The following is a 26,875-nucleotide window of genomic DNA, read 5'->3' on the forward strand; positions in this document are numbered from 1 at the left end:
ATCAATACAAAAACACATAAACTATACTTCCATCAATATAATACACATTCGATTTTGGAGGATGGTAACAGTCCTATTTAACCCTCCCCCCCCCTCCAGAAAAAAAATTTTCTTTTCTGAGCTACTAAAATAAACAATTAAAAGCAACTTTAGAAAGCTCAAAGAAGTCTTATTCTTCTTTTGAAATAGTAATATTTTGAAGACTTTCATGAAAGGCTACTCGAAAGTAAAAAATAAACATTTATACATCAAATATTTCAAGAGGTAATATGGCAACGAACCTACTTGTTGTGATCCTTAATTATATATACCAAATAAAATACACCCGCATAACTAATTAATCAAACACAAAATAAAGCAGTGTAAAATTTATCTCTGAATGGGGCAGGTTTTACTTTCATGGTTTATAATATCGATAGAAATGAAACGAAACAAAAAATGACTAATTTAGGTCAACTGGCAAAACAGTGGTAACCATAGCTACAATAAAATCATGCTACCCCCCCCCCCCCAAAAAAAACGTAATGGTTTAAGTGGATGAGAAAGAAAATAGATCGACGCAGGAATGTCAGGAAATGATTCAATCCAATATTTCGCAAAATTGCTTTTTGAATTGAATCAATCTGGCAACTGCACAACGGAACGCTTCATACGTAAATTTCCTCTGAAGACTAGCTTAGAAACTCCTCAAATAGCCATACCATTATTGCTAAAAAATTCCAGGACAGTAATTTAACACATGAAAAGACAAAACTTTATAAAGAATTACATGCATTTATTCCCGTGTGCTCTTGTGGTGTACCCAATTAGCGTACTGAGCCGGTTATTCAGAAATCCTGCATTTTAACTTCGAAAAAAAGCACAGTGAATATTTTTAGAATAGAATAATTCGAACAGAATAGAAAATTTTTAGAATAGAATAATTTTTCAGAAAAGAATGATAATTTTTTAGAATACGGGAATATTAATAAATTAACAATGTTTAAAATACGCAGCCCAACAATCAGCATATTTCTAAACCACGTGGTCATGCACTAAAAACTGTGTAGAAATAATGAGTGATATTTCACCATCCTATCCATCATTTAATTCGAAAATAAGGGCTGATCCAAAGCTCCTTTCCAGTTGTACTGGTATTTTTATTTCTTCAGGACACAATCCACAGCAAGACAACGAAGCAAATATTACATGCAGATATATCACATCAATAAACAAAACACGATTCATATAATATACAGCGCAGCTAGAAAGGAAGAACCGCATTACATAGAATACAACACAGTTTAATTCTAATTTATTCAATCCTAGTTAACCAAAGTTCTTGCGTTGACTGAGGGAAAATAGATATATATTAATTATTTTATAAGTCATAAATACTTTTCGAAGTCGTATATTTTTGAACAATAGGAAGACACCACATCTGCCGATATTTTGACACTGAAAAAACTCAGTTTTCAGTATAAATTAAGACAAATTCAGTTTTCAGTATAAATGAGACCCAAATGCAGGTACTAAACAATACGAAGACACTACATCTGCCGATATTTTGTCGCTCAAAAGACTGGAACACTGCGGCAGATCCAGCCTTCTGTATATAAATGGCCCAAATGCAGGTACTGAACAATCAAACTGAACAATCAGGTACTAGTATGTACTGAACAATCAGGTACTAGTATGTACTGAACAATCAGGTACTAATATGTTCAATAACGAAATGTAAATTAGATTATTTTAGCACTTCTTGCCAAGCTATAAAAAAAGTAAAGTGACAAACAGATAACAGATTTTCTCGTATTACCAATGTCACTATTTGCTTTAATTATTAAATTAATTTACTGGTCCATCTACATAACCAGTGAATTAATTTGGTAATTACAGTTGGACAGTAATTTTATTTTCATATTCCGTTCATATATGTAAACTGTTTAAATCTTATCATGATCCATTGGGCAATCATATATATGTTTGAACTTGTCAATAGCAATATTAGTTTCTCTTTTCAGCTTCTGATTAGTTGTAACCAACATGCGGCAACAGGAGGTTCAGAACAGTGTTGAGCAGAGACGTTCAACTAATGATGGTATCCTTCTGTCTCAGATTTATTCAAAACTTCAACGTCAGTTTGAATGCAACTCTCTCTCTCAGACTAAAGTATATAATTGGTACTTTACAAGTCTTTTAAAGAAGAGTCTGTGCGAGGGCGCTAAGGTACTTAAAATAAGTAGTGGTAGTGCGGAAGCTTTCGTTAAAGATTGCCTTAAATTTAACAAGGTGAGAACCAGGCGGATTCTCAAACTATAAATGGTTCAACACAGACAAAGAAGACTGGTTGTAGCTACACAACACGAATGAGATGCCCCCAAATATTAGTCCGGATTTAACACTACAAAGTTTCATCTTATCAGTCCACTTAGAGAATTTTTAGCAGAGACGAAATTCAGATCTCATAAGCGGATGATCTCTGGAACAACTCTATTATTGCAATGGCAAGCAACTACAAAGCAAAATAGTGTATGTGTCATCTTGTCATTCAATAAACAAAGTTTAGCTGATAAATTCCTATTTATATTTGAACACCGCTATTAAACCGTGTGGATTTCTCTCTACCTTTAGATAACACTCCGCAATAAAAGCAATACTCTGAATGTTGAGTAAACTAACAGATAGGGGGATGTTTTTCACTCGTCGGCACATATGCAGAAGAAAAAAAAAAACTTAGTCAGCACTTTTAGAGAAAATATGTTGATTTTCTTCTTTCACAGACCAGATTTAACACAGAATAATCTAAATTTATCATTTATAATACTTGATTATAAACATGGATGATTTATAATCTCCTGAATCACTGTTACTTTTGTTTTTGTCTTGGAATACGCTTCGCAATGAGTGGTTGTTCTTTCAAAAAGAACAGATGTTATTTCTTTTCACACAATTCAATACCTTCATAACACAACTTCTGCCCTCTATGTGCCAACTTGCATACCTTTTCCTCGTTATTTTTCTTCTTTAGTTGCAAATTATGTCCCACTTCAAGATTATCCAGAAAAGTCATTTTTTAAAATCGTTTCATTCCATCCTTTCATTACAAGATAGAAAAGAAATTATCCTCATTTCGGCCTTACCGTTCAGGATCCACAAACGCAATAGGACAAGCCTATGAAGGAAAGAATATTTACATGGAAAGCAAAAATTATACATTCATGCATTTAAAATCAAACTTCGGAAACCCTTTTTATGCATTTCGTTCAATAAATGGAGGCATAATACAGCAAATAAAATAGCTGTTGTTGCTAATCTTGCTTATCCGACCTAATCAGAACAAATTCACGAATTTTATCATAACAAGGAGCTCGTGATTGCGTCTGTCGTTGGCGTAGGCCTTGAGCACCGTATAAGTGACAATACGATTTTGCACAGTTCTGCCCCATTTCTGAGATAAAGCACTCCGGGGCGTGAACAGTATACTAGAACTCCCTGTCTCTAACACGAAGTGACTCCTTTAACACGTAGAAAGCTCTTAACACGAAGTGACGCCTAAACCTGAGAACTCTCGGCAACAATGAACAAGCTCAGGTTTATGCCAAAAGAAAGTGAACCAAGTCACACAAAAAAAAAACTAAGACAAAGTCAGTCCCCTTTAACTGAATAACGGAGGAGAACCCCTGAAAACAATCTTTATAATATCTATCAGATAGCAATCAAACAGGGCGAGACAGACTTGATAGTACCATTACAGTCCCTGCCTAGCTTGAACAGGCCACCGGACTGTCGATGGTTCTAGTTATTGTGAAAACTAATTATGTACCTTAGGAGCCGAGTCTCTCTAAGTGCAGGTCTTAGCCAGAACGCCAAAAGTTGACCTTCATTCGACCCCCAGGGGGTGGACAAACAAAATTTAATTGCGAGATATAGTAGCCAACGCACAAACTGTAAACACTTAAGGGGTTATCACATATAGCGATAGTTCCTGTTAGACGGGACTTTTCTGAGAAACGAGATTTTGGTAGGCATTGGTTTAAACGGAAGGATTCCTAGAAAACGCTCCGCTGGAAGCGAAGTCTCGCCTAGCTAAGGAAACCAAGTCCCGACTACGCGGAATATTTTGAAATTTCGCCGAAAATGTACCGTCTGAAGCTCTGTCCTGCGTAGAGATCAACCAATCAGACGAAAGTTCTGCTTCTGAAGGATCACGCGATTCCAATCTGAGCAATAATCGATTACTGTTTGGCGTTCAAGTCTTTGTAGTAAATGAAAATGGTGATCTAGCTACGTGGGTTTCCTGGAAATGTGCAGGTTCTGAGAAATGTCCCTTTCGACGTCCAGTCCCGCGTAGCGGAAGCATATGTGATAGGGACTTCACGATCGTACACATTTATTTATTCTACACTAAAATAAAATTCTTTGAATTTTCATCTGAATTACACGTCATTTTACTCCAAAAGTATCCAAATATTATTCATTCACATAGCTTATTCCATTTTCCCCGTTGCTATTCCAGAAGTATTCGGCTTCCTTCACCGCTTCCAATGTGTCCTTTTATTCTTGTTCCTTCCCTTTTTGAAAAACCATAAATAAAAATAAGTTTCCAAAATCTACCCATCCGATATATTTTGATAAGATATCAAACAATGCCAGAACCCGAATTCCTTTTTCCTCGTTGATCTTCCAGAAGGTATTTGGATTCCTTCATCACTTCTGATTTGTATTTTTATTCTCTTACCTTCCTTTTCAAAAAATCATTAATAAAGAGAAATTCCTGAAATCTACCCACCCACAGAGTTCGATTCGACAAGATACCAGACAATGCCAGAACCTGAATTCCATTACCTCTGCTTTTCCACAGTAATCACATCTTACGCAACTCCGAAGTATGGGCCAAACTAGAAAGCTATGGCTATCGACTTAAACTATAAAACTGTTCCTTTAGAAGCTCCAAGAGTTTTATCCCGAAAATCGATAAGAAATCCCTATGTAGTCTCCACAGTATCTTCTGCACTTCTAGGATTGCAAAGGATACTCTGAGGATAAACAGTTCTACTGAGTTTTAATTTTAAAGCCTGAAATCCAGTTTGTTTTGCAAACAATTGCTTCATCTTAGAATCCCTGTGCTGAGAGTCCAGGTTGTCTTATTTTATGCTGTTATGACCAATATATTGCAGATTAGGCTGTTTTAGAAATATGCTAGACACTGCTCATAGACACGCAAAGTTTAAAAAGGATTTTCATATTTTTCCCTTGTTTAGATGATTAAGGGAAAACTGATTAAGTTTTCTTAAGCTTTTTATACTTTATACCTTATCAAGTTTTCTTAAGCTTTTTATACTTTTACCTTATTACACAGATATTCTTTCCTTCAGACATAAAATCAGACATAAAACAATTATTAAAATTATGGCTAAGAAAAAGAAAACATATCCTCTGAAAGGAAAATCTTACTGGTTTGGTTTATTTAATTACAGCAAAGCCTCGAGGGTTATCTGCCTAACGGAAGAGAAGTCTTCGTGAAGGACTTTCTAAGGGAAACTGGCTCGTATACACATTACACATGGGAAAAGCCCCGAAAATGCCCATGCAGCCTGCTCGTTCGCATGATTCGAAATCCGAACCTCAGATCGAACCACCAGTGTTCAGCGAAACTGACTAACTTGTCAATAAACTGACCGATGAGATGCGGAGAAACAAAGAAATCTTGTCCTCTCAGTTGTCCTAGATTATCGGTGAGCCCGGTCTGGGCACACCTACGGTTCGCCGTTTGATTTTAAGCAAGATTTCAAGGTAAAAATTTAAAACTAATATAGAATAAGGAGATTAGCATACAGCCAAAAAAATAACATAGACATTTCTTTTCAAACAATTCCTTTTATACCCTAAAAAAATCTGGAAGATTTCTTTGAAAACTGAGGGTCTTAAAAAATTAAACATGGCTAAAATGTATGGTCTGATTTGTGTTGAGCTGCCTTCTACTATACATAAAGAAGGTTAAGAGTAACCTATAAATCCTTTTTCATTCAATTTTTCTGTGCGTACAGAAGGAAATTTTTAGGTGTGTCCAGACCGGACACACTGTGGCGCAAAGGGTTAAGTGAAGACCCACCCACAAACACTTCTTTATAAGTATTACTGTCATTATTTAAAAATCTGTATTAGTAAAGGGTTACTACTTAAGATTTTTTTAATTCGATTATAAATCCTAAATTGAAAGAGAATTTTTCACTGAACTTCGCATTCAGTAACATTCTAGCTTTTAGAAATAACTTTTTAGCAAAATCAGCAGCATTTCAATTTTTGCAAATCATCAAAGATTAATTTCAAGTGATCGCAAATAAACAGGGAAGAAAAAGAATTATGAACACTAGATTGTTCATTTAAACCAAAACAAATCATTACACGTTTTTACATTTCTGATTATCTACTCTATTGCATTCAATGCAAAACAAGTGACAGAAAATGAACTTTTGAAATGAACAACAATCGGAGTCTAGTTACCGCTTAGGGCTACAAGACCCTAGATTTTGGGGTCTATCAAGTCATCCTATAATTTCTCCAGTCCAGAGCGCCAGATTTTTAAAGGGGTCATAATATCAACCTTTACTTTCTTCATAAAAACAAGGGAAATGTTGCATGCCTCGGGGCTTAAAGTATCTATATCCGAAGCTGACAATAATTATTTAGATTCTCTAAAACTAAAATCGCACTTCACAGAGACAGTTACAAAATCTCAAAGCAATCAAAATTTTTGAATTCAAAACAATTATTAACATGAGAAATAAAATCATATTCAGGGCTTTCATTTTCTCCTTTTGTGGATTTTGAAAGTTATATTTGCAAGCTGTAAACTTCTAAAAAACGCAGGTACTATTCGGTTTCGCCAAACTATTGTTGATGCCAATGCTGCCAAAAAGAATTGCGGCAACCCTAATAATTGCGGCAAGAAAGGAAGTATAATAGTAAATAACTATCTAAGATGGATGTTTTAATTTAGATGAAAGGTTAATTTCATATAATACTTTTTTATTATTATAATTTATATGAAAAAGGCTAAACATGATTGAATGGAAGCAGAAGAGTAAATAACTATTTCAGATCTTCTTATAATTTATATAAAAATTGCTAAGCATAACTGAATGGATGCCTGCATAGCTATTTCGCTACCGGCTTATCGCTAAAGCATAATTTCATCTCGTTGGTTGTTCAAACGTAATTTTTTATAATGAATGATGCCTTTACTTTGAAAATATTCTCGGTAAAATGCAGAATCGCTCACTTATTTGTTCGCCACTTTTTACAAGGGTGAAAACAATTGGATTTTTGTCAATTTTCTTTTACTTTTTAAGTGAAAATAGGTCGATGTGTACGTAGATAATGTCAAGGGTGTGCGCAGTGCCATTTTTGTGCAATTCTAGGATTTTTTTTTAAGTGAAAATAGGTCGATGTGAACATGGATACCGAGTATGTGCAGTTCTTAAAAACGCGTCAAGCAGTGGATGATTCTGCACTTAACCCAAAATTCTATTGCCGACTTTTCGTCATGGGCAATTGTTAAATTCACAGGATATCAAAAAAGGATTTAAAATCAAAAAAAAGTATTTAAAAATTAAACTAGTATTTCAATGGCGTCTTAAGAAATATAGAACTATATAAACTTGCGCAATCTGAAATCAACGCGTACGCTAGATTCGGCGCGCTGTTTAAATGGGCGCGTTTGCTAGATTTGGCGTTTTTGCGTATACATTTTCGCTACAATTTTCTTACGGCCCTCAAAACAGAATAGTACCAAAACGCACATGGAAGATCCAATAACAGACGCAGCCTTTAGCAGATTTTAAGACAGTAAAACCCCTGTTGTTCGAATCGCTTGTCAATTCTTTCCAATGCAAGTAAAATTGGGATTGTTGTTAATTTATTCATGTTGTGTCTATTTCGTTCAAGTAAGTGAATAAAAAGATAACAAAGTGCAGAATTTTACTATAAATTACTTTAGATGAATGTGCTTAACATATAGAGTGACCTAATATTTTAAATGAATATATTATAACCTATAAATGCCAAACAAAAAGCAATTTCTTATACTTACAAACTTGGGTTTTCCCTTTCGGTTAGGGGTTATACATAAAAATTAATTTCATTGTTTTATTCCGTTGAAACAGAAAGTGGTTACGTATTTCAGAAAATAAATGAATTGTTTACTCCCATGTTTTACTCCTTTTCCTATTTCTAATTTTACCGCTTAGAGTCCGGTAAGGGAAGAATAAGCCATATATAATATTATAAGGTATTTTCTCCTTCTTTCCAGCATGCCTTCGTGGTGAAACGGTAGTCAAAATTCACGAGTGCACATAAGTATCGCCACTGAGGGAGAAGTTTTAAAAATGGACCAATGAGCATCTACTGCTCTTGGGACGCTGAATCTTCGAAACTGTGCATATGAGCTCATTTTGTTGTTTACGTTTTATTTTGCATTTGTTTCGCAGTTATAAATGTATGGCGTACAAAATGTTGCTATCATTTTAGTAGAAAATCTCGTAGTGCTTTCATTTTACAAGTTCATTTAACTGTCAACATTTCACTTTTGTGAAACTTATAACGCACTGATTTTCGGATTAAAGTTCGAGGCATATTATCGCTCTTTACATCGAGAAAATGACACGAGCTACAATTAGCCTCGAATATTATGTACTTACTAACACCTGTGGATCAAGAGAATTCAAGTGCATAATTTTTTTATTAAACTGAGAATAACTGGAAGTGTTACAATGAATCTAGTAGTCAATGTTTGCAATTTTTTATTTTAAAAGTGTAAGGCACAAAATATATATTGTGAATGACCTGATTATACCAACTGTTAATAAATTAAATATATTCGCTAAGAATACGTTAAATTCATTTTGTTTGAAGAGTAAGTCTTGCGTAGGCAATGCATTAATGTGAAACTTATTAAATGTGTAGGAATGCAAATTAGGAAAGTTCACTTTGAATACAACTATGCATTGGCTATTATTATAGAACATCTTTTTCATAAGGACTGCAATAAAAAAATGCTAAAGACTTCTACTATTTACACATATAATTATGCTTATATTTGATCTAACTTCGCACAGAATTTTTACAAGAAATCCGCCCAGGAAATTGGACTTTCGCATAGGAAATTGGGTGGCAAAACATTTTCAACAATATTGCTTAAAGGTCATGTGAAATGACAGAAATATTACTAAAAGTCTATTGAACCATTTCAGAAGCCACTCCCTGGGTGACGATACAGATGTGCACTTACGAAATATGCTACCAAAAGCACATTCGGCACGTATTCGAGAGATTTAGGTTCGAGTCCCGGCGAAGACATAGCATATTTTTTCACATTTTCTGCTTCAAAATGACTATACAATATTTTTGACTAATTAAAGACAATATTTTTAAAGATAAGGTTTTAACAATAAACATAGCACACTGAAAAGCATGTATAAACACACATTATTATTATATATTTCAATAGAGTTATCAACTTCAGTAATGTTCTTTTTTACTTACACAGATACGTTCCTATTCCTGCAAACATCTTACATTGTTAAAATAAATCAAAAGCTTTTCGATCACATGCTGAAAAAACTAAAGGGAAAATTACGCGAGGGGAAAAAAATTACCTTTATTAATTAAATATCATATTCTTCGCACCTAAACCATAAAATTCAATTCAACAGCAATATCACAAAATAATTTAAAAAGAGCTTATCTTTAAAATTTCCGATGCACAGTCTCGCGTGCTGGAGATAATTTTTTTTCGTACAGTGTTGCCATTACTTGCTTTGAAATCTTTGAGTTTCTTAATCAAAAATTCATAAATGCTTTACAAAATATGAGACAGACAGATAAAACAAACTTCAAATTTGACTTTCCACGGGTGGAGACGTACTTTATTCAAAACTGAATGGGCCTAAGTACCGTTGTTTTACCACAATGCGAGAAAACTACATACATTCATGCAGATTCTTCATTATTTAATTTATTTAAATATAATACAGGGTAATAATATTTGGTGGCAACAATTTGAAAAGTGAAACGCTACAAAATGCCAAAACGAAATTAATAGCCCTTTTGGACTAAAAAAAACCTTTCCCAGGAAGTAAAATTACTTTCTTCTAACTATATAACCTACGTTGAAATAAAGTATGAAAAAAATAATAATTCCGTTATTTAAATTCCGCCATCTGCAATAAACCCAAAATTTCGCCTACAGCAAAAGATAACCTAATCATTTGGATTTTTTGAAAACCTAATGGATTGTGGTTTCGGATATTTCAAATAATTGAAATTTTAAAATTTTAATGCTTAACAATTTTTAAAAAAATGCTGTCTTTTTTTAAAAAAACATACTATTATATTTTATAACATCAGAAATAAGTTTCAGAAAATTACATATACCAATTTTCAGGAGGAAGACCTTTCACAGTTCAAAGACCAGTTTTGAACTTGTAACCTGTTGTGATAAATCGAAGCTTGGGAAAAAAAAAAAATTCCTAAGCGTTTTTCCCAACCTATTTTTGTGAATGGAAAGTTCAAGGACTAGGAGGCAGACCGAGAAATCCACACAATTCATTAATAAATCAGCGCAGACATCTTATAAGAATGAAATCCTACACAGTTCAAGTGGGAGACTTGGATCTTCAGTTCGCTTTCAAATCACCACTTGCATATATAAGCACAGTGAAATGATAATCACCAAAAATTAAAAAATGTATGCCGGTTTCGAGCGGTAATTCCTTTTATTAGGCGGTAAAAAAAAATATATTACACAGTCTGGTTTTACCGTTATCTATTTCCTGGTAAGTCATTTTTAAACCAGGTTACAAACCTTCACGCTTGTATCTCATAAATGAAACAATTTGATTTCACTTGCTTTCGAAATTTTAGTTTCTTCACTTCGAATAACATTTAGTAAATTTTACTGAATCGAGCTTTTCCCATTCGCAGTAACATATGTATTGTATAAAATATTATTTTATGTTAAGGTTATAAGACTGATGACTCTTTCAATTTAGCAGGGTACCCACACGTTCACCGATTTTGGTAAAGCCCGAATTACCTAGCAACATTTATTAGGTGCTTACAGAAGTTGCTCGGATTGGAAATACCAGGAACAATCAAATATAAAACACGAATTTATTAGCTAAACTTTATTTGCTATGCAGTTACCTGTCACTGCAATACATTTGTTCAAGCGCCCGGAATCTTTCGTTATTGGAGAATAAGTCTTTTGACTTGCATTGTTAATTCATTCTTGTGCAGATTTTTGAGTTACGAATTTTGTGTCCATGTAAATGATTTTAGTGTAATTATTTGTAAATTGAAATATCCCTTGCATAATGTTAACACGAATTGCCTCAAAATTGCGAAGCCGTGCCGCAAAAATAAGATTACAGACGCAGATCCATTTAACACTGAGGTAAATGCGCCAAGTTTGCCAATGCTTTTGTAGATTAATTTTTGTCCAAACCTGGCAATATTTTGATCCGATCCTAGTGTAACTATAACTGGTCTTATCAATATATAATTGTAACCACATCCAACCCATTCTAACCGTAACTGTGCCTGTCTTCCAGCAATTTCGAGAAATCCAAGGTACTCGAAATTTCCGGGTGGCGGGGAAAAGCTATATAAGACCGGAGACAGTATGTGTTCTCAGTGTATCTACACCATCTTCATGCTTCCACATGCTTTGATATTCCATGCCATTTTGTTAATTTTGCATGTAAAAGTTTATTTTAAATACATGTCATGCTTCCACATGCTTTGATATTACATGCCATTTTGTTAATTTTGCATGTAAAAGTTTATTTTAAATACTTCGTCTTGGACAGCCAACCCGATACCTTGCCGCGTCACGTGACTATTGGTCACGCCCTTTTCACCTCCTAGTTTGTCTCCGGACCCATCCTGAGCATTCAACGTCACGTCACATAAGTTGCTATGTGACGACAGCCGGAACAAAACGAGCAAATCTGTAAGCTACTCGAGGCTTAACACTGGAACTGGAGTTCTCAGTTTTTAGTTCTGAGTTGGCTTTGGAATGTAACATTAACATACGTTTGGAAGAGCCGCCTACCATCACAAGGTATATGCGGCAATACAGACCCTTGTATACTCGGATTAGACTTCTAGGAAGATAACGAGCTGCAATCTGCTTCTGAGAACGTAATCCTGCTCGGAATTGAAAGAGTTAAATCCGTCCACCAAATCATAACTTAAGACGATAATACAGTACTAGTAAGAACGGAATTTTTATTTCTCGGATCCATAGCTGAAAAAAGAAATTCAGTACGGCAAAATGGAGTATCCCATGAATTGTGGCAACCTCAAAGGAGTACTAATAGCTATGGCACTCGTCGATTCTAAATCGAATTTAAATGCTGTATGTCAGTGTATGCTATGGGATAAATCGACAAACCTGGCACATTAAAAAATATGGAAATAAAGTATGAAAAAAGATGCCTTGCTGATTGAAAGGAGTAATTTTCCTGCATTCAAAAGCCATTTTTTCATCTTTATTATGTTTTCGATATTACGTAGGCTAAAAGCATAAAATAAAGTATGTAAAAAAAACTTTTTAACTTATGTGATTTTAGCAGCTTACATGCATGAAGGATATTAAAAAAAAAATGACGGGAATTTGTCTGTTCCAAGTGGCCGGTGAGGTTTAATGCGCAGACTTCCTTTCGTGACTCTTTTTTTTTTTTTTTTTTTCCTTGGAAAAAAAATTCAGTGCATTAATTGATCTTTTGTTGTTGCCATTCTTATTTGTTTGACAAACATAAGCACAGACCCACGACATTCATGGTGGTAAGGAAGCAAATGCGCAGGTCGTTGGCAAGAGCCTTGAGCGACTAATGGGTGACAGCCCGACTTCTGGACGGTCCTCGATACTTCGTTCCTTTCCTTTTCCTTTTCCCACTATTGCCGTGTGTAGCTTGCAGATAGCAAGCTGTATACCGGCTGTCATGAATTAAAGTACATGGCAGGTATAGCAAATGCATGAGTGTGTCCGGAGGACAGGATACAAAATGAAAGAGGGTGTGACTACTTTGTTACGTGAGGCTATAGCGGCGTCTGGTAGGCTGGAGAGGCTATAGCCTCACGTAGTCTAGGTGGCGTTGGCTTTTCTGCCACCTTAACTTTCATCAAAGTGCTTGTTTCCCAGAGAAAGACAGGCGTAATTTAATCTCTGCCAAAAGCGAATATTCTTCGAGAAATAATTCGCTTGTCGACACATTAATCGATATTTGTTTATCCCCAATGACGACGATATTTAACTTCATCTATTAAAATTGCAAATACGCTGACTATTTGAGAATATGCATGATTAATTTTTGACATGAGTATTTATGCATGAGTGTTGCGAAAATATATGCCAATCTGATGACGTCTCTTGCATCAAGGACAAAATGACTTGCAAATTAAGCTAAAAACGGTTACAAGGCGAATTTCTCCATATATTATTTTAAAAAGGAGAGAGAGAACCGACTGACTGAGAAAACAGATATAAATCTTTGTCTATTCAAAAGCCATATACTCTATTTCGAAATATGTGACGTCTCCTTCAATTATCATTCGTACTATTCTATAGACTGAGCGGACTGCAATACTAGCAGCTGCTCCCAATATATTCATTTCTAGAAATATGAAGTTCTAATTTTGTAACAGTAAGCAAATGAGAAGATAAAATATTTTTTAATTACTGTATATTCCGGCGTATGGTGCGCTTATACGGCAGATATAAAAAGAACAGATTTAAAAATAAGGAAAAGATAAGCGTGCAAAAATTAGATTTCTGCATGTACCTAAATGCTGTTTCTAGCGATTCAGTCGATTTTCTAGGAAAAAGTTCGCAACATTTTTTTTCTTTTTTTCGTTACTCCTTTACGTATTTATTCTTTGGCGTATTAATTATCAAGATTTCATTTCTCTTCCACTCACGCATGGAAGCTTTCACCAACTTCAAACATCCTTGCTGCAGCACGATTTCCATTTTTTTTCTCAAACTGAATGACTTTGAAACCAGCACTACGTTTGTTTCGTTTGGCAGGAGACATATTTACTATCAAAAGGAACACTAAATCAATTGTAATTCCACTAAAATAAATAAGTTATATACTACTTAGGAGTTACAGTACACAAAAGTAAAAGTTAGATTTTTCCATGAAAAGTTAAGAATGAGTTATATACTAATGACTCTGCAGTTAAAGAAATCATGAATTGGAAAAAAAAAAAAAAAAATTCAGAATACTGTACATAAAATTTGGAATGCATCCATTATTGCCTTATAACTAGTTTACTATCTAGCAGTAATTATTTTTATGAAATAAAGCATAAAAGGTATCTATCTTGCATTCATAAGTACTAAAACTATGTTAAAACACATTTTTCAAATACATTTAACAATTAAAAAATTCCAAATTTTCAGCCAAAATAGTAAAAGGAGGCTTTTTTAAGTGGGGGACGTAAAATAACTGAGAGAGAATTTCCGCAACCTTTAAATATTCACTCGCGACTACGGGTTGCATATCAGTGCTCTAAAAAATGAGGATGAATTCGGTATGTCCACTACAAGTATTAAATTCAAAAGCAAGATATAGACACACAGCAGCTTTTTCTTATAATCAGATATAAATCTTCCTCAATATGCACCTGAGAAACTGTAACAACGAACCAAACTGAAACCAACAAGAAAAAAAAAAGAGAACGTAGAAACTTACTCTAAATGCAGGACAACGAAAACTAATTACAGGCCATTTTAGTTCTCATCGAACCCAGGTGCGGGATTGTCAAAGCCGCAGAGAAAAGAAATGACCTCGAAACACCTAGAAAACTAGTCCGAGCGTTGCACTGTCATGCCGAACTCATCTGCGCAATTTGGGAATGCCGGAACACGCATAATTTAGCTCGGAATGACATTTCAGACGTTCAACAAAATGTAAGCAGCTGCAGTGGCTTCATTCGACGCTAACCAAAGGATTTTATTACACGAAAACCGTATTTGTGAACATAATAAGAAATATTTTTTACACTCGGTAAAATGCACATACGATCCACACAATGGTTAACTGCAGGACGGCCGAATGCACAATCTGAAAACAGTTGAGGGGATCTTTACAAAACAAACACAAACACATTCCTTAACAAAGTGAAAATATTTTACTAACATAATTAAAAACATTTCTAATGAATTTTGAATACTAAATATTTCTCAAAACATACATAAATAAAAATAATAACATCGGAAAGGAAAAAATTCAAATTAATATTTAATTTCGGTCTAAAATCCTAAGTTTGGTACCAACAAGACATTTCTGTAGGTTACACTTTGTTATTCAAATACAACGATATCTAAATTTTCATTTTTCAAACTGACATATACTTAAAATAATTATAACATCCTTAATTCGTCGTTAAATAACTTACTTTAACATAAACTAAGTAAACATATTATGAAAACTTTCCACGTTTTCAGAGAAAATTTTCGAAGTGTGACAAATCTTGAGAATTAATAATAAGTATTTAGTCTCTCTTATTAATTTATTCTACGCATAAACAAATATAATGAGTTTTATGTAAATAATTATAAACTTCTTTATTTCTTACTACAGAGATAATACTAAATTATCATGGATTGTTGATATTCATCGGTCTTTTCTTACTAACTTGCAACTGTGAAAAAAAGCCTTTCATCTATAAATGTATTCCAAATCAAAGGAATATTCTTAATGGAAAAATTCGTAAGTGATTTATTTTTTGACAGATTCTAATAAAAACAGTTAATAAAAACAGTATCTTCAAATCTCTGAACAAGATTTATATCATACTATAAATTAATAATCTACATCTATAAATTTTATGGTGCCTTACTCACGTTCTTTTTTAATGGTAGTGAGAATAATGTTAACTCGGATTAACATGACTAAAATCTTGGATTTTTTTTGGCTACAAATACATAATTGAAATGTATTCGCGAGGAGTTATAAATTTAACCGCTTGCCTGATTATCCCGAGTTATCTCGGGTTCGTATATATTGCAGTTAATTATTATCCCGAGAAAGCTCGGGCGATGCAGAATTTGTTAGTACGATTTCTTTTATCACGGTTTTACTCGGTCTGACTGGCAGTTTGCCAAATTTTGTTGGTTGCGCGGTTGGTTTGGAGGGACTGATCGCGTGTTTCCCTATTATATAGTACTAGCTGTACCCGCCCGGCGTTGCCCGTGCATTTAGAAAATGCAGATAAGTGAATAGCGCAGGAATAGTAGTGTAGGACATGTAGACTGTCTCTCTCTCTTCCCCCCCCCACAAGCTACAAAAAAGAAATGAATTGTAATTAATCGATTTAATGTATCGTCAAAACAGCAAACTAACGCTAGAATAAAGAAATCAATTGTTACAATCGAACGTTATTTGAAAACAAATAATAATATCAGTGAGTCAAAAAAACCGTGATTAATTAATTATAAATAATTTTTTTTTAATTTTTCTAATTCAAAAATCGAAAATCGGGCTTCGAGGTCTTGTGGCCAGCCCCTTTGTGCTTCCGTATAAAAAATTCCAGGTCCCTGCGTGCGATAGATTTGGCTGGAGAGCTCGGTCAGACAGACAGATAATTAATTATAAATAATTTTTTTAAAATTTTTCTAATTCGAAAATCGGGCTTGGAGGTCTGGTGGCCAGCCCCTTTGTGCTTCCGTATAAAAAATTCCAGGTCCCTGCGTGCGATAGATTTGGCTGGAGAGCTCGGTCAGACAGACAGACAGACAGATAATTAATTATAAATAATTTTTTTTTAATTTTTCTAATTCAAAAATCGAAAATCGGGCTTCGAGGTCTGGTGGCCAGCCCCTTTGTGCTTCCGTATAAAAAATTCCAGGTCCCTGCGTGCGATAGATTTGGCTGGAGAGCTCGGTCAGACAGACAGATAATTAATTATAAATAATTTTTTTTAAATTTTTCTAATTCAAAAATCGAAAATCGGGCTTCGAGGTCTGGTGGCCAGCCCCTTTGTGCTTCCATATAAAAAATTCCAGGTCCCTGCGTGCGATAGATTTGGCTGGAGAGCTCGGTCAGACAGACAGACAGACACATTACACTTGCTTTTATTATTATAAGAAGAAGATACGTTGGCTTGTGGATTAGTAATGTATAAAGAACGATGCATGCGTTGGAAAATAATAAAATAATGGCGATGATGGAAGATAACGAAAACGATGATTTTTCAAATAGTGATTAGGAAAAGGTTGGGAAAAAAATTTAAAAAAAAAAAAAAAAAATCAAATCCAACGAGACAGTGTACTCTGTGCTCCCGTGAAAGAGATTACAGCGGTAAGCCAGTAAGAAAAGAGACCAGATACCAGTGTAGAACGTCAGGTATCACTCTATGTTGTCCCTTGGTTCAAAAACTATCATACAAAGATTAATATTTAACTTTTTTTCGTTTGCCCGAGATAACTCGGAATAGTAAACTAATATTAAAAATAAATGCTTTTACACCTTCAAAAAATTAAAAATTGAACTTAAAACTTACATATTTTGATTTTTTTTTCGTTTTATTGTATTTAATAATAAAATTTAAAAAAATGTGATGATTTTTTGCAATTTTTTTCAAAAAAATTTGTAAGGGAAGCGGTTAATAACCCCCCTTCCCAACCGTATGATCGAATGCCCAATGACTTTTACCAGAAAAAAATAAACATCAAGGGTTGCTGGAAATATTTTATAAAACATCGAAATATTCAATCATCAACCAAAAAAAAAAAAAAAAAAAAAAAAAAATCGCCAAACGAAGGCCATTTTTAGGGATGGCAAAAACTCATATGAAAAGAACTTCACAAAATTCAGCAATTAATATTAAAACTAGTGCAACTGCATTCTTTACTGTTGATGATACAGTATTTTTGAAGAAAGAGCATAAGAAAGAAACTGGCAAAGCCATACCACTTTTATAAGAAATAACTGATTAAAATTTTATTATTATGCAGCACCTAATTCAGATAACTAACTTACAAATTAAAATGTTTACTGAAAAGTATATTGTTTCAAAGGTACATAATTTTGTGCAGCTTCTTAAATTTATATATCTAATTAGTTAAAATTAATATCTGCAATCTTCTACCAAACAATTAACATTATTTGTAAAATTACACACATATCAAAGAAAATTTTAATTATCCTTTTTTAAAAAATGTGACTTAAAAATGTGACTTAAAGGCTAAAAAATTAAATGAATTATTATAGTATATAACAGATGTAAGTGCTACTGTACTACGTATATGACAGCTGCAGTGAGGATATCTTTTTCAAAGCTCAACTAACAGAAGACATCAAAGGCTTAAGCTCTGTGATGGGATAGAGGCAAGGCCAGAGATAGGCTTTCTGCCATCCAATATAGCATCTGTTATTCCTAAATTCTGTCACCTTATGCTTCTAAAATTTTGACATCTCTAAATTCTTCCACCTACTGTGGCTGCACAAGTAGTACTACAAGCAATGCAGCTACAGGTTACCTATGGTGCAACTTAGACATATTGCACTCAAGGGATGCAGAACAGTAGTACTTATTGAAAAAGAATAAATTATTCATTGAATCATGAATTATTTATTAAATAGGCTTAGTATTATACTTTTTAATTCACCAATAAATAATATTTCATACAATACTACAAAATACAATTCTGAAAAAAATTATTATGACTATGTCAACAACTGTAAATTAATGCCAACATTTTATTATGAAAAAGCATGAAAAAATTACCACCTATGTATTAATGCAACCATCTTAGCAGAAGTCGCCAAATTTTCAGAATGTGCGAAACTCTGGCCATCATTCACATAACCATTTTCCTGGCAAGCATACTCCAAACAATCCTTCAGTCAAACAATGCCGCCATTTTCTTGTGCATTCTTTTTTGTTGTATTTCAAGTTCCAATGGTTTATTTTTTTTAAAAAAAATCATGATATTTCTTAACTTAAACTCAGTTTTAAAATACGAACATGTGAAATTTGCCAGCAATGGAAGAAACTGCATAAAAATTTCTGCAAAATTTAGCAGAAGTAAAGAATTTTGCTGAAAATTTCCTAAATGGGAACAACAAGGAAATGCATTTCTTAGATAGCCGATGTTTGTGCAAAGCCAAACATCGGCACCTCTGACGTTTTTTAAGCTAAAATAGATCTCTGTGTACTTTAGAAGAACAGCACAAAAAAATTACAGAAAGATTTAAATAAGAATGTGTTTCATTTGTTTAATGTATCACATTATCATTTAATAATTAAAATTCACATTTTAAATTGCTAAGCATATTTCAAAAAGAATATACTTATTTTGAATGCATATATTTATTAAACTGTATGACATACGAATATGAAACTTACTTTACACACATATGTACGAACCTCTCAAGTTCAGATTACAGATGTTCAATATGTCCTTCATCAATGACACGAACAATATCACATCGATACTCAAATTCCTCCCATACTCGGGCAAACATGTCCGTCGTCACTGATGTTATGACAGTATGGATCTCGTTCTTTACCTCTTCCGTGTTCTGAGGGATTGGAGGTACATAAATGTTGTCTTTAATGAAACTCCACAGGAAAAAGTCACAGGGTGTCAAATCTGGTGACTGTTTAGGGAAGCTGAGATATGCTAAGTCGCCAGTTCCTTGACGAAAAATCCAACGGTTCTCTAGAGTTCCATTCAGATAATCACGCACTTGCCGACACCAGTGAGGGGATGCCCCGTTCCAAGGCTGCATGAAGCTGCATGAAGTTGTCTTCATGCAGCCTTGGAAACAACCAATTTTGTAATATAGCGAGATACTGCTGACCATTAACTGTTTCCATCAAAGAAGAATGGGCCATTAACAGATTATCGGGATATCGCACAAAACACATTGATTTTGGGTAAATATCGTTCATGTTCAGTGACTGCATGTGGGTTCTGTAGGCCCCAAATTCGAACATTGTGTTTGTTTATATGATCACTAACATGAAAAGTCGTTTCATGACTGAACACGATGCGTTGTGCGAAAACATTATCATTGTTAATAGCATCGATAATCTCATTACAAAATGACACAAGTTTACGTTTGTCATCAGGACGCAGAGACGGTAACAAATGTAACTTGTACGGCTTCATAATCAACCGATGTCTCAAAATACACCAAATTGTTGTTGTAGGCAGTTGTAACTCCCGAGTGGCACGACGAATTGATTTTGAAGGACTACATTAGAAAGAAGTTTGAATTTGTGCAACATTTTCGTCAGGAACACATTCTAAGCGACCAGGACTCTTTCCTTTACATACACATCCTGTATTTACAAACTGTTGGTACCATCTGCGAATGTTCACACATTCAGAGGATCACTTTGGTACCTCAATTTGAAACGTCTTTGCACTGTAATCACGGACTTGCACTTCGCAAACTCAAGAACACAAAATGATTTCTGCTGCGGAGTAGCCATTTTAAACATGTGATGGTTACCACGCAAAACAGAAGACAACTGACATCTAGCGGCTATTAACATAAACTAGACTATGTATTCGTTTCGCCAATAGCCAAGCCGAGGAGCATTGATCGATAGTTTGGACAAAATAACGCTTTGTAATGCGTATATTCTTTTTGAAACACACTATTTATTAGACTTACTATAAATATCAACAGTTTGGGAATCTTTCTTTAAAAAAAAATCTTCTATTGATAGTTTGGGAATCTTTGGAACTTATATCTATTTTTGGAATCTTATTAAATTTTTTAGAAAAAACCTTCCCATAAAAAAAAACTATCTCAGGCGCAAGCTGGTGGCAAAAACACCAACTTCCACCTCAGAAGTAATTTATACCTTTTCATTTGGAAAAAATTGTCAGATTGCACCAAAGTGGTTGTGTTAATACATAAGTACCAAAAATTCTAACGTGAAACAACAGTACAGTCATAAGAAAAGCTCTCGCCAGTTAGACTGTAGCTGTCTGTTGCGGCAGAAACAAACCCTGACCCATTTTCCGTAGGGGTGTCTTGATAATTTACTTTTCAGTTTGCCATCTTGGCACATTTAAAGATGAATTAGCAACCTTTGGTTCACCCCTATTTGAAATTTACTAGCCCTGTTGCTATAGTGACCATCACCCGCCAGACACTAAAGAACTGTTCTTCTCGTAGACAGACAGTAACTGTCATGAATTTATGCAAAACTTTAAAAGTGTTAATAAATTATTATTAATTTATATTGCAAATCATAACAAAAATTTAACGTACCTTCTGGTTCTGCAACACTACCAAAAACATCACAATTTCTTCATGACTAATTTTTCAGCAAGCTAACATGCAAAAGGCAACACCCATTTTTCAAAATGGTGCCACACTAAATTCTATATAAAAACAATCAATCAATAAAACTAAAGGTACTTTTCCATTATGCACCTTCAACACTTTTTGCCCTCTGAAAGAGAAGCCAAACACATGCCAAGGTCCAATAACTGCACCATCTAGGAACTATGTGGGCAGGTGTGCATGTGTAAACAAAAATAATTAAACATACACACATATTATTACAACAGTACCACCAAAATATGTGGTAGGCATATATCTGAGAAGTACCAACTATTAAAAAAAATTGTTAAAGAAAGAAATAATCATTCATAAAATACTTACCATTTTTAAAAACCTCTCATTTCTTTGGCTGTTTCCCCCCCCCCATGCATACAAGAATATGTTTTCACTTAAAAGAACATCACAGTATTGTATAAACTCAGCATCTATACACTTTGACTTTAAGCAATAGCCAAAGCACAACACAAGCTACCAGCATACATGCTTGGGTTACAACACAACTATTTGGCTAACATACTGCTCTGCCTCCTGAATACATTTGCATGATTTGCCAGTCATATCATAAAATGATCATAAAATGCTGGAATCTTACGAGATTGTGCATTCAATAACATTAATTACCCTTTCAAATGATATGCTACAGATAACAAGAAGTTAAATGTATGATGTCTAAGAAACATCAGTAACACACAGGGTTATAAATGTCAAAACATGCTGTTCAATCGCAAGAATATATCACAAGCACAGAATATAATTACTAATCTTTTTCATTCATTCTTTACATATATATATCGAGAAATTATGATGATTAGGATTATTTAGATCAGAGATTCTCCACGTGGGTTGGTACTGACCCCCTAGAGTAGGGGTTCCTGAGCCTATGACTGTGGGTACCATGGCACCCACCCCTCTGTGATCACAATAAAAGTGTTTCAGTTTTCAATAAAATTCTATGTGAAAGTTTTCTCATTTTTAATGAACTAGAAATTACATCCAACACAAATACCAGTAAATGCAACCGAGCTCTTTTTATGTGCATGTATTATTTGTTAACTCTATCAAACTAAAGTAAATGGTGCCTGCCGTCAAACAGATATTTTAGAATGTGCTCTTACGAACCAAAAGGTTGGAAACCCCTACCCTAAAGGATTGATGAAAATTTAAAGGAGGTTAATGATAATCAAGGGATCGACTGGTCGATTGGCATGACCAATGAATCGGCATATTGAAGATCCCATTGATTACAAAAATATTATTAATACTGTAAAGTAGATAATTAGTTCTTTATTGACATAAAGCTACACCTTAAATCATATAAAATAAATCTAAGGGGGAAAATACACTAAAATTATTTAATATACTTTTAAACACCAATAATACTTCTTAAAATTGTAAAATTTGTATACAATATAAAAAGTAAAATGTAGAAACACAAGAAAATAAGACCAAAAAATATAAAGAATGCATAGCTATATAGTTATACATAAGCCAAAATTTAAAAGATTTTAAAGTTTGGTTCCAAGACACTAAAAATTTGTATGCACCGAAATACACTGCTGGCCATTAAAATTGCAGTACCATGAAGTAAAGCAAATACAAAAAAGATATTTATTGCGCATAAATAGTATGGCATGAAGTCAAATTGATTAAATTGTAAGCATTTTGGCAGTTTACAGGAGTGCAAAATTACTAGAAACAGCTGCCACCCCTGGCAGCTAAAACAGCCCTTACTCCATTAGGCATAAAATCAAACTGGGATTGGATGACAGAAATGGGCAACTCATTTTATGCTGCTTCAAGTCTATGCCACACTTCATCAACCCTATTAGCTGGAGAGAGGCGACGGGCTAATCTCTCAGCAACCCATGACCAGACGTTTTCAATGAATGACAGATCTGGAGACCGTGCAGGCCAGGGTACAAATCAAATATCCTGTGTATCTAGGAAGGTCAGAACACATTGTGCAACATGTGGTGTTGCATTATCTTGTTGGGACATGGCGTTTGGGAGCGTTGAAGATAAGGCACAATCATCGGACGTAACATGTCAGAAATGTACCTATCTGCATTCAAATTACCGTCGATCCAAACTAGAGACATGCATGTAATGTACCCAATGGCTGCGCAAATCATCACAAAAGGTGCAGGGCCCATATTCCAATATCGAATGCAAGCAGGTGACGTGCAGTCTCCTCGGACACTCCACTCATGCAAATGGCCATCAAAATAAGCACGTAGAACCTAGACTCATTTGAAAAGGCGACATTATGCCACTCCCGTAATCGCCAGCTTTGTCGTCTTAATCGCCAGCTCAGCTTTGTCGTCTGCCTCATCAGAGTCACCATTTCTCTCTATGTTGCATTGTCAAGGGAAGCCAAAGTAATGGTCATCCTGCTGATACGTCGACGCACCTTGTGAGCTTATGACCACATAATGGAGCATTAGTCAGGAAATGGGTATGCTGGCAGCATGTCCATTTCCTGACAAATGCTCCATGATGTGGTCATACAGTTTTGCAGAGCTGACCTCACCAATATGTCTGTCCTCTCTTCCGTTAGTCATGGGAGAGCGTTGAGATCCTGTATGTCGTTCAGTATGACCCTCAGCAATCCACTGATTCCATATTCACATGACAGTAATTAGATGTCGACCAATGCGATCGGCGATATCACAGAACGTAATCTACACTTTTGATTGGCAATGATCCTGCCTCTACTGAATTTCGGAAGCATTTCCTCTTCTTATTCGAGGCATGACATGATATTATGAGAAAACTCCAACCTTACACAGCACTTTCCAAATGAGAAACCCACTATGCAGTTTTTCTCTCATGCAGTGCTACACATGTCGTTTCTCCCTCCTGTGTCGTCTAAATACTCTGAAATATTAATTATTTGCATATGCCAACCTCTTCTTCCTTTCATGTGACTTTGACACTCTTCAGATCATTCCCTCCTGGTGTTACAATTTTAACGGCCAGCAGTGTAGCTCAGAGAACAGCGGATATATTTGAAATTATGATGGAGGAGGAGTTGATTGCATTTAAGCAAAAGTCTTATTCAAAAACATATGTACACTAAGTTATGAAATAAATTAATTTTTTTCAGAACTTTTGCTCATGTTCTTAATATATTATCTTAATTTATTCAAAACTTTTGTTCATGTTCTTAATCTAATCGTTAAATTATTCATGTGTATTTGTTTGTATTATGATTATATATGTACATTACTGAGAAAAACGAAAGGGGGTTGATGAAGAAAACCATTCTTTTAAAAGAGATTCATGTAAGAAAAAGTTTAGAAACCCTTGATTTAGATTACAGTAAAACACTCAAAGACTATCTACCTAATGACCGGAATGTCTTTGTACAGCAATTTTTAAAAAAGCTGCCTCATATTCACACAATGCACAGGAAAATCAATGAAATGTCCTACACAGTAAGCTCATAACTATAAGTGTTCAGCTGAACCACTGGTAAGTTCTAGGCATTAGAGAACAACTATCACCATACACGCATTATTAGACAAAATATATTTATGGCCATTACCTTCAATTGTAAGAGATAATTTTATGATGCAAATATCCCTTGTGATAATATGTTACTATAATTAAAGATGCTTTATCAAGGTAAAAAGCTATCACTAAACTTCAATTGGGAGCTCTTTCACTTCAAGATCCATCTTAATAACTAACCTCAATTATTAATGAAAAGTATATTGGTTACTATGCAAACAATGGTTACTATGCAATGGTTAATTGATGCTGTGTTTGACCTATATTTTAATGGTGAAAAAAATCATACAAAATTATTAAGTTATATTACTATCTTTTATTATGGCTGTTTTAATAGTATCTTTAATATTAATCTTTAATAAATAATTAATCTAACAGAAATATCCATACCAATATCAAATGCATATTTTACAGAATACCATCATTTTGCATTTCATCTGGAAAACTTTCATACCACAAAGCTAATAAAAAATTATTTTAGCCCTATTCTGCATGTATTAAAAACTATATGGTTTTATATATACCATTAACCATTAACCATTTAGTATTAAAAACTTTATGGTTTTATATATACCATTAACATGTTAAAATATAAGAAAGAACACAAATTCTATACTTTAAATTTAGATGATTTTAATCATACAAACCTTACACACCCAGCATTAATGTCAAACCATTCGAAATCAACAATTTTAAAGAACAAAAAAATTGTTCTGAAAGTTGAAAATGTAAAATAACCTTGAAATGCATACTTAATAAAATGCATCGAAATTTTTCAGACACCTCAAACTTTCCATAAATGTAAATAAAAGTTCACAACAAAACACATACATCCTGATATAAAACTTAATTACTAACCTGCTTTAAAGTATTAAAAAAAAATTCTGTAAGAGAAAGTTATTCATGTTATGCTTATACTTTAAGCTTTAAGATGAACAGAAGATACAACATTCAGAAGTTTAAATACCTTCCAAAAGAATTACTCCAATTACTATTATATTTTCTTCCTTATATACACAGTAAAATATATAATCAATCATATTACTATGCCATATTATTATGCCATATATGCAGAAAATTTTAGAAAACAAGCATATAAATTATAGTAGATCATGACAAATTAAATGTTACACTCACCTTTCTTTATACACATTTAATTTTTTTTAACCCTTTTGAATTCAGATTTGGAATATGTCATGATTTTAAAACCCTAGTTTGGCCTCTGATGATAAATGTGTAAATAAATTATTTAACAATAAAACAATTCATAAATAAGTTACATAATCTATAACACAGTTACATCATTGTCAACATCTTACGCAAGATTTAGCGGCTAATTTCAGTGTGAGAAAAAGAGTATTAGGGAATTAATTTTATCCGCTTACCTTAGATCAATACAACCGATGAAGAAAACGTGTATGTTGGACAACAGTAGCACACGTCACAACAAAAATTCAAAACATTCACAGATGATGACACAATCGGCCAAATTGAAGGTATTTTTAATCGGTTTTAGAGATAAGTAGATATTTTAGGAATTTTTCATTTGACGGGTTCTGCAATTGGTGAAATCATTTTTTTAATTTAGAGCATCAGGAAGTATCTTAAATATCCTGAGGGTAAAGAATATGCCTGAGGGAAGGCATCAAAGTCACGGCCAAGTTCAGGACGACTTAGCTTTTCGAATCACATCCGCATGTTGCGTATCGTGGACCTGACAGAACGTCACTACCGGTTGTAAATGAAGTGATGCCAACTTCCGTTAAAAATGACATAATTTAAAAGACCCTTAGCTGAGGTTTGTAAAGTAGATCCTGTAATGCATATAAGAGTAAACATCTAACTTATTGTTCCAACCGCATTATTTTATTATTTTGAAATTTATGAATTAAATGAATCTTAATATGGAGAATTTTTAATAGTGTAATACTTCGGTAAAAATAAATTCCTTATTTAGCCAACACTGGCTCCTATTCACACGTAAATATGTGGAATAT

General features: G+C 34.0%; 1 protein-coding gene across 4 annotated transcripts in view; it reads right to left on the reverse strand.

Annotated features, from left to right (window-relative positions):
• The window catches only part of Hmgs (hydroxymethylglutaryl-CoA synthase), a 91,328-nt gene extending 64,734 nt beyond the window's left edge, over positions 1-26,594 (reverse strand). For 2 of the 4 annotated variants that reach the window (XM_035362231.2, XM_035362226.2), the window contains exon 1: positions 26,264-26,594. The gene's annotated coding sequence lies outside the window, so the exon portion shown is untranslated. Of the gene's footprint in view, positions 1-26,015; positions 26,171-26,263 lie in introns of those variants that run through there. The other 2 variants (XM_035362230.2, XM_035362229.2) reach the window with 2 other exon arrangements.
• Between the last annotated feature and the right edge of the window lie 281 nt (positions 26,595-26,875).

Source organism: Stegodyphus dumicola, chromosome 2 (assembly GCF_044657685.1).
Source record: "Stegodyphus dumicola isolate Sdum_Otavi_A_Nest chromosome 2, ASM4465768v1".
Classification (NCBI taxonomy): domain Eukaryota; kingdom Metazoa; phylum Arthropoda; class Arachnida; order Araneae; family Eresidae; genus Stegodyphus; species Stegodyphus dumicola.